The following is a 9,357-nucleotide window of genomic DNA, read 5'->3' on the forward strand; positions in this document are numbered from 1 at the left end:
ATGTACATAGTTGGATACTTATGCATAACGAAGGTGCATCAACCACATCAAAATCTGCGCTCATTGAGGGAGTCGACGGCGGGGGCGTGGGGGGAGCAGGGGGGGGGGCTTTGACCTCCCAAATTAGGTATTTGCTCTCTTCTCTTAAACTACACACACATTTCGATGGAATTTGACCACAGCCTTCATCACCCGTGATTTACTAAAGTTTGTTCATGGCGTAAAAAAAAATCAAGGTCTAAGGGAGTCTGCAGGGAGAGGGGGGAGGGGTTGATTAACTGTTGCTCTTGATCCAGGTGAGCTTCAGGACCTGTGGTCCTATTTTGTCTGTGATCTTCAGAGCTACATGCATACATACATACATACATACATACATACATACATACATACATACATACATACATACATATATATATATATATTGCAACTTGATATCAATATCAACTACATACCTATACATACAGGGAATTCCCTGAGGTGGGAAGGGAGGGATAGCATGAAACCTTGCCCAGATTCTGAAGGTCCGACACCCAAAATTTGGGGCCTCTCGGTGATAGAGTTTGGCCGTGAAAGAATAACATTCAAACACCCAAACGCACAAACACACAAACAAACAAACACGTGAAAATATATAGTACAGATGTGTGCACCAAGGTGTCCGTAAAATCCTTGTGCAGCTTTTACCGTTTCTAACTTTTGATGAGTACACGATAGAAAAAAACTGTAAATGGAACGTGAAAGGATAATTCATAACGTTTTTATTAAATACAGTTCAAATATTGAGGCTTCAACATAACTGCCATCTTTCATAATACATCGTTCAATCCTTCATGCCCTCCTTTCTGCATCCCTCCTCACTGCAACCTCTCAAAGCTTCCTCCTCACCCACCCCCTAAATGCTTCCCCCTCACCTCACCCTGTAAAAACTTCCCCCACATCCCCCCCCCCAACAAACCTTCCCCCTGCACCATGCACACTCAAACCTTGCCCCTCGTCTCACCTTGCCCCCACAAAGGCTCCCCCAATCCTGCACCATCCCAACTCCTCCTCCCCCTATCTTTAACCATGTGGAGCTCAAACATCCAAGGTCTCCACTCTAACCTGACAGATCTCTCAATCCATACTGCTGCCGATAAACCAGACCATCTGTTTAACAGTCCTTCCTCCCTCAGGATGTCCCAGATGTGATGTACTGATAGAAGATGCTTAGCAGGCAGACACGATCGGGAGGACAGTCGAGCCGGGCTGTGTTGCACAAGCGCGAGCGCGGGCGTACTTTGCCCGCGGCTCTCCTTTATTCCGTATCCAGCACACTCACGTGCCGGGCGACTCCAGCATTACTACGACGCCTCAGGCGGCGCGCACACCTTACATTCCTTGCAGATACGATGACCACGACGACCCCTCCTCCCATCATCATGCCCATCATGCATCATCATCATGCCCCGCCCTGCATGCCCGCAGACTACACCACACTCCTCCCCCCTAAAACTATGATTATTAAATGATCACCATCATAATAAGCACAACAGCACGAAGCACTACGGTATAACAGTAGACAAGGTACAAAAAAACAAAGAAAACAGCGAAGTATAAAAGCACACCACATCATATAATGTGTCGATGCGAGCGAGTGGAGCAGCAAAGGCCAGGTTCCAAAGACGGAGGTGCACAAAGCACCCATCAAACTCTGACCGCGTTACCGATATGAAGCAGCAAGACGAGAAGCACAGCAGCACTACGCAGCAAAAACGCCCCCAGGCGGCCCACGCTTACACGGCCTTTGCCGAGGTCGCAACGACCTCCCGAGCAAACCTCCCCCCAGCACCATCAAACGCCTCCGGCCCACAAGGCGGTCCATCTCCCCCAGCCAGACCTGAAGCAGATAACATTCTGAGGCCGGAAGCTCGCTGTCTGGCAGCCGTGGCGCCAGCGCCAGCCCCGAATGACCTTGGATGGGGGCGCTGAACAGCGCCGCTGGCTGGATGCAACCAATGCTCCACACCAATCCACGCACTACAATCAGTTAAGATTCCACCGCATGGCCAAAACGGCCTTGAGCGAACACAGAGAGCTGCGCCCCCGGCGCCAGGCATGTCTGACCTTGCCGCAACCAGAGGTGGGGGTAACGCCGACCAGCGCACCAGCCCTGGCTCCGAGTCGATCTTCGAGACCCACACGGCAGTTAGACGATAGCAATTCCCTTTAAACCACACTTTAAGTACAGGCTCGTCATAAACCAATAGGAACACCACTGGAATCATTGCAAACTCATTTTTCCGTACAGCACGTTGTTTTGATAAAATCCCAGCACCTGATAAAACAACTACCCGTGGCTCGGGGCAATGGAAGGCCAACCAACCCTTTTTATTCGCCACCACCGCTCCCAAAGCCACCACATCACATTGACCATACCGCAAAACCCATCGATTGCTCTCTGCAAAACCCACTCTCACACAGGAACTGCTGGCATTTATTTCAACAACGTTAAACTGCATCACTAGAGCAAGGAAAAACAAATATGCAATGAACAGCAACCCATAACCCTCATCACGAGTCCGATTCTTGGTTGTCGACTCGATGTTGTGACTCGCGACTTCCTTTAACGCCACGGGCTCACCGCAACCTGTCGAAGCTGCCCGAACAACACCGGCGCACATTGCCTCACGAACGCTGCCGAAGCGCGGGAACTCATCGCGAGAGCTGATACGGCTCTCGCCGCTCCCGAACCGTACATCACCGCCGCAGGCAGCAACGAACGGCCGCTCCCGTTGCATCGACGCGGCTCCCGCCGCCAGAACCTCGCCCTCGGTACTCGACGAAGGCATCGAAGAGAGCACCGGCACACCTGAAGGTACGAACTGGAGATCCAGCCCGAGGTGCGCCAGCCAGTCCCGACCCACAAGGACGGGCCCCTCCCCTCGCCCCACGAACACCGAGAGTAGGGCGCTTCGCCCCCGGTAAAGCACCGAGACGTCGGGCGCTGCAAGCGGCGCAACCGCTTCGCCAGTGTACGCGCGCGATGCGCGGGCAGCACGAGTGGACTCAACTCGACACCCGATCAGTGCCCCGATCACCTCGACATTCACTGGCATCGGTCCTGTCACCGTAGGACCAACTGAAACCAGGTTCAACATGGGCAGCATGGGCGATGACCCTCGCCCCACACACCGTAGACGACCTCGAGTGCTCAGACCGCCGCCCGAGTGATTGCATTGCAACGCTCGCCCACGACCCGCGCCGCAGACCGTGCGCGTGGCCGTGCGTGCCTGGCCCATCGCGCTGACCCCCGGACCATCTGCTGTGCCCCGACCATCGAGACCCCGGACATTCTTCGGAGCTCGCGCGACGTCCCACGCCGCGTTCGAGCCGAACCGCGTGTCCTCGTTCTTTAGCCGTGGCTTTGCAGAAATCATTTCCCCGATCTGTCGTGCCTCAATAAAACGAACACCGAGCGCGGCCGTTGCCCACTCGACGTGGCCGAAGTCGATTCCGACGAAGGCGGGCACGCGTTCGTGCGCCGTGCACCGACCCTCTGCCATGCTCGTGCTGGCGAGACCTTAGGCTCCGTAGCTTGGAACCGCACGGGTCATTTGCCGCCCTGCACACGCCGATCCGAAGATCCTCGTCAGCCAACTGTGATGTACTGATAGAAGATGCTTAGCAGGCATACACGATCGGGAGGACAGTCGAGCCGGGCTGTGTTGCACAAGCGCGAGCGCGGGCGTACTTTGCCCGCGGCTCTCCTTTATTCCGTATCCAGCACACTCACGAGCCGGGCGACTCCAGCATTACTACGACGCCTCAGGCGGCGCGCACACCTTACATTCCTTGCAGATACGATGACCACGACGACCCCTCCTCCCATCATCATGCCCATCATGCATCATCATCATGCCCATCATGCATCATCATCATGCCCCGCCCTGCATGCCCGCAGACTACACCACACCAGACTCCTTCGTGCCGATCCCCGGTGATTGTCTCTATTTGATTTGATAGGCCAAAACCACGCCTCGGCAGCGGAATTGCACTTTATATCAAGAACTCAATTTCCCACTGCCCTTGCACTGATCACACACCTCCGATCTACCGGGAGTACCTCGAGCTGTGAATTACCCTCCGCTTCCACCTCTTGCTCATCTTTGTGTTGTTCCATCCTCCAAACAGTTATGACTCTATCTGCATCTCTCTCTCTCTGTCTCTGTCTCTGTCTCTGTCTCTGTCTCTGTCTCTGTCTCTGTCTCTGTCTCTGTCTCTGTCTCTCTCTCTCTCTCTGTCTCTGTCTCTGTCTCTGTCTCTGTCTCTGTCTCTGTCTCTGTCTCTGGCTCTCTCTCTCTCTCTCTCTCTCTCTCTCTCTCTCTCTCTCTCTCTCTCTCTCTCTCTCTCTCTCTCTCTCTCTCTCTCTCTCTCTCTCTCTCTCTCTCTCTCTCTCTCTCTCTCTCTCTCTCTCTCTCTCTCTCTCTCTGTCTCACTCTCACAAAACATGGACAAACTTTTAACCATTCATCCCAACTCTCTTTCTCATATGTGGTGATTTAAATTGTCACCATGCAACTTTGGTGACTTGTTGGTACCTCTCTCACCAGCCATGGTACTTCAGTGACTCCATGGGACTGACTCAATCTGTGAACTTTTCCACCCAGATTTTTCACAATGGCAAATCCTCCCTTCTGGATTTGGTGGTGACTAACTTTCCCATAAATGTCTGCTGCTCTTCCTATGTTCCAATTGGTTCATCTGATCAGGTGCTTATGAAAGTCAACATCTCTTTGGCTATTCTCAGAGAGCTGCCTCAATTCTGGTGACTGGCATTTCATACAATCAGATGGGCAGGGACTGGAAGCAGCCATCTCTCTTCAGGACTGGTCTCCCATATCTACTGCCCCTGATGTTAATGAAACGGAAGACCAAGAAGGAACCCGAATAAGTAAAGAGCAAAGATGGAGTCATCAGGAGGAACCTGGATAGGATTCGGGTTTCAGCCGCTACTCCATGACCCTCAAACCCATCCAAATGCAGCCAAGTGAGCCTTACAGAAAACGTTCTGCAAAAATTCAATTCTTCTTAGATAAAGAGATAATGAAAGAGAGAGAGAGAGAGAAAAAAGCAAGAATTAGAATGAATGGGAGTTGTAAAAAGTTAGAAAGAAGTATGAAAGGAACAATGAACAAAGATGTTGGGAAGAACCCAAATCAATAGATTTCAGCAGTTACTCCCCAGGCTTAAATGCAGCAACATGTACAAGCTTCCAGGGGTCCGTGGGAATTCTTCCTCAGAGTCCTGCTGTCTCTCATGGACAGGTTGATCCCATCTCGTCTTCAATTATCTGACGTTTCTTTCCACCCATGGTACACTCAATCCTGTTGCAAGGCAGTTGCTCTAAAACAACTTGCCTTCTCTTCCTGGAAGGTTTATCTGACTGAAGGAAATCTCAGTGCATTCCAAAATTTCAGCAACAAGTATGTGTCCACTCTCAAAAGAGCCAAAAAAAACAATAGAAAACAAGTCACCACAGCCGACACCGCTCGAGAGAAGACTGAATGCCTCAATTCTGTGTTTGCTTCCAAAACCTGTGTCCCCAACCCCTTACTCTCGGTACCCATCCTTCTCTGTCATACCACACTGCACCTGGACTCCTCTCGACTCTTAACCCTCGACTCTGACTCTGCTACTGGACGGAACGGCATCAGCTTATGTGTCCTAAAGCTTATCAGCTCACTCTTGCACATCCTCTCCCTGCCCTTTTCACCTTGTCATTTGCGCAAGATCATCTTCTATCTGCTTGGAAATCCACCAATATCACTGCATTACATCAACAAGAAAGAACAATCAGATATTGCAGACCCTCGCCAGGACTTGTTTTGTGTGGTGTATTCTGTGGCAAATGAAGGGAAGTATTTACTAAAGGAAAGGTAGTTGATTGCAAATGAAAGATCTAAATGGTCTCATAAGTGTGTAAAGGTGAAATGGTCTGAAGGTGGAAAGGTCAAAAGGTCTGAAAAAGTCTAAAGATCTGAAGTGTCTGAAGGGTTTTAAAAGATCGAAGGGTCTAAAGGGTGTAATTTAATGTCTAAAGGGTCGGAATTATATGACGGGGTCTAAAGGGTCCTAAGACACGTAAAGAGGGTCTCGAGGTCAAAGGGGTCTACAGGGTATTAAAAGTCTGAAAGGTGTGAAGGTCTAAACGTTTAAAGCGTAGAAAGGAGTCGAAGGGGATCTAAAGGGTCTTGTTGCTATGTTTGAGCCCGGGGAGTAACAGCTGAAATCTATCTTTCTGGATTCTTCATGGCATCTTTGTTCTTTTCACATTTCTTTCTACTTTTTCACATTTCTCCTTTGGACTTTGTCCGAAACTGGGACATGGATTTTTGTCTCACTTTTCGTGTGCATGCGTTTGTGCATGCGTGCGTACGTCTGCAGCCGTATATCGGACATGTATGGACTGATTTTATTTGTACTTGGCAAAAAGGCAAAAAATGATGGTATACATAAACATATGATTTTGTTTTGCGATGTGATCAAACATGGCCGACTGGCGGCCATTTTAGTTGTAAAAAATCCCGGTGTCGAACGCGTCCTCAACCATTTCTTTTGACATGCATTTACTGATCTTGTTCAAACTTGGCACACAGATAAGGAATTTTTTTACATCAATTTTATGTACATTGCACATCAATTTTATGTACATTTTTTTTTTTGAGATCATTCAAAGATGGCCGACTGGTGGCCATTTTAGTTGTAAAAAACCCAATCCTCCTCCCACGCATTCCCCTCCCTCTGGACTCTCACCCCACTACCCCTGCTTCCCCGAAATTGTGGAGGTTGGCTTGGGACTTCCCTCTCTCTGGGGACATGTACAGTGCAAAAAAATGTAAGTTATCTCCACAGCTGACTTGCAACACCCTCTGACCCACCACCACCAGACATTGTAAGCAATAACGAACCGTGCTTCCCCATTGTCTCGGGTTGCTCACCTGCTTTTGATTTTTGGGTCGCCGAAATAGGTGACCCTTATTGTCAATAATTCTGTCTGTTTGTTTGGATGTTTGTTCGTTTGTCATCAGCATAATTGGTAGTAAACGTGGGCGGATTTTGACCAAACTCGGTTGGTTGGTACATCTTATGACCTTGTGCTTTGGAAATTGTGATGGTTGCTAGGGACGCTTTGGTTCCCTTGCAACAACCGAAAAACCTTAAAAATCGGTACCGTTCACGCTAAATCAATTCCGAAAGCTATTATCCCACGTAGGGTTATGAAATTTGGCACGAATGATCTTCAGGTGATGCTCTATCAAATATATTCTGTTTTTTGTGATATATGGAATACTTTACCCGCAGCGCCCCCTACAATTGGGGTATGCGCGAAAATTGAAGGCCCCCTAGCGACCAGGTGAGTGCATCGATACGAATGAAAATTTGCAGGTTAATGGTACTCAATGAGTACTACAACTTTGCCTCAGGACATATTGACCGATTTTGCTTAGGTCAGGGGTCAAAGGTCAATTAGTGCAAAAATCGATAATATGCGAGAGCTGGAGGTGCCTTCGCGCCAAATGCTACTCCTCCTCGGGTTATAGTCGGATGTTCATGAAAATTCACACTAATCGTCTGGAATACATTGTGCACAAACGATTGAGCCGGATTTTCGATTTAAATCTTTGTTCACCCACAACACCCCCTCGAACTTTGGGGATTTCCAATTTCAAACCGCATTTTCGGTACTTTTCATTCAAATGGATACCGAGTAGTTATCAGTAGATGGAACTGGATGAGATTTGATATGCATAATCTTAAGGTGATTCCCTATCCGCTATATGACATCCATTTTGCTCTGTCTTATAGTTTCCATGATCGGCGACCCATCGCCGCCTACCGGCTTGTTCATTTATTTATTTCCATGTTTTTTTTCATTTATTTATATTTTAATTTACGGATGATTTCCGATGGCTCTGTGATTTTTCCTGGTGTATCGGCTTCGATGTCTGTCGGCACAAAATTACCGTGCTTCCCCATTATCTTGGGGAAGATGCATTACCTGCATCACTCACCTGCATTAATTTTTTTTTCATTAATGTTTTAAAATATATATATATATATATATTTCTTTTCATTTATTTACATTTTCATTTGTGGATGCTTTACGATGGTTCTGTGATTATTGTTTTTTTTCCCGGTGTATCAGCTTTGATGTCCGTTGGCACACAAAATTTCAGCTTTCTATGTCACCTATAAGGTACCAATGTTTAATATCAGTCAGTGAGTGAGTCACTGGTTAGAATGAGCTATATATATATATATATATATATATATATATATATATATATATATATATATATATATATATATATATATATATATATATATATATATATATATATATATATATATATATATATATTAGATGATAATAGAACTCCCCCAGCCGAGTCTAACCAGGACAAGTCTAGCCAAGCTAGGCCATGCTCTCCATCAAGGAGTTATCAATGTCATCTTATTCAACAGTCCCTTTTGTACACAAGGCATTAAAGCATATGTCAAGGCCATTTGGCCTGCCTTTCCTGTCCTATTGTACATCTACATCCCATTAGACCCAACTAATAAAAATATAGCGAAGCGCAATGATGATCAAATTGACCAGGATAGTGGAACACATACCCTGGGATGTTTTAAATCTACACCCCAAATGTAACAATTGGCATTTGTACGTCACATATTGCATTTTGTTTGTGAAGGACATATGGAGGATGCAGAATGGTGTACTTGTGCTGCACCAAAATGATTGTTTTTATTCGAGTCAAATTTTATGGAATCAAACCAGGAATATCACAGCACAAAGCACAAATAGCAAGCACAAATTGAACACATATTTGAAATTTTTTCCTTCTGAAATGGAAAATATTATTTACAAGTTAAGAATTTGAATAATGACAATAGTATGTAAAAATAGCTATTTCTTATCATGCAGCAGAAATATTTAGCTCGAGATATTATGTATATCTTTATTGTGTTTTCTATTTTTGAATAGTTATGTTCTATCTAATTTAGGGTGAAAACCTCTTTGCCAACCCTCGTGTTGCTTATATCAATCTTTGATTGTGTTTTGCCTGATCAACATAAAATTTATTTATGTTTTGACCTCGTAGTCGTTTTGTTAAGGCCTTTTTGTCCATGCTATTTTATTGCTGTCATCGTGTGGTTGTTTTAATTTTCATGTGGAGCTAATTTAATGAAATAGGCGTACATACTGTGACCTTTCGGAATGACAAAACCAACTATGACTGACATTATATATCTATACCGACAAATGGCAAAACGATCTCACTATCTCACGTTCTCACTATCTCACTATCTCTG

Source organism: Eptatretus burgeri, chromosome 3 (assembly GCF_056783735.1).
Source record: "Eptatretus burgeri isolate ZD-2024b chromosome 3, Ebu_testis_v1, whole genome shotgun sequence".
NCBI classification, from domain to species: Eukaryota; Metazoa; Chordata; class Myxini; order Myxiniformes; family Myxinidae; genus Eptatretus; species Eptatretus burgeri.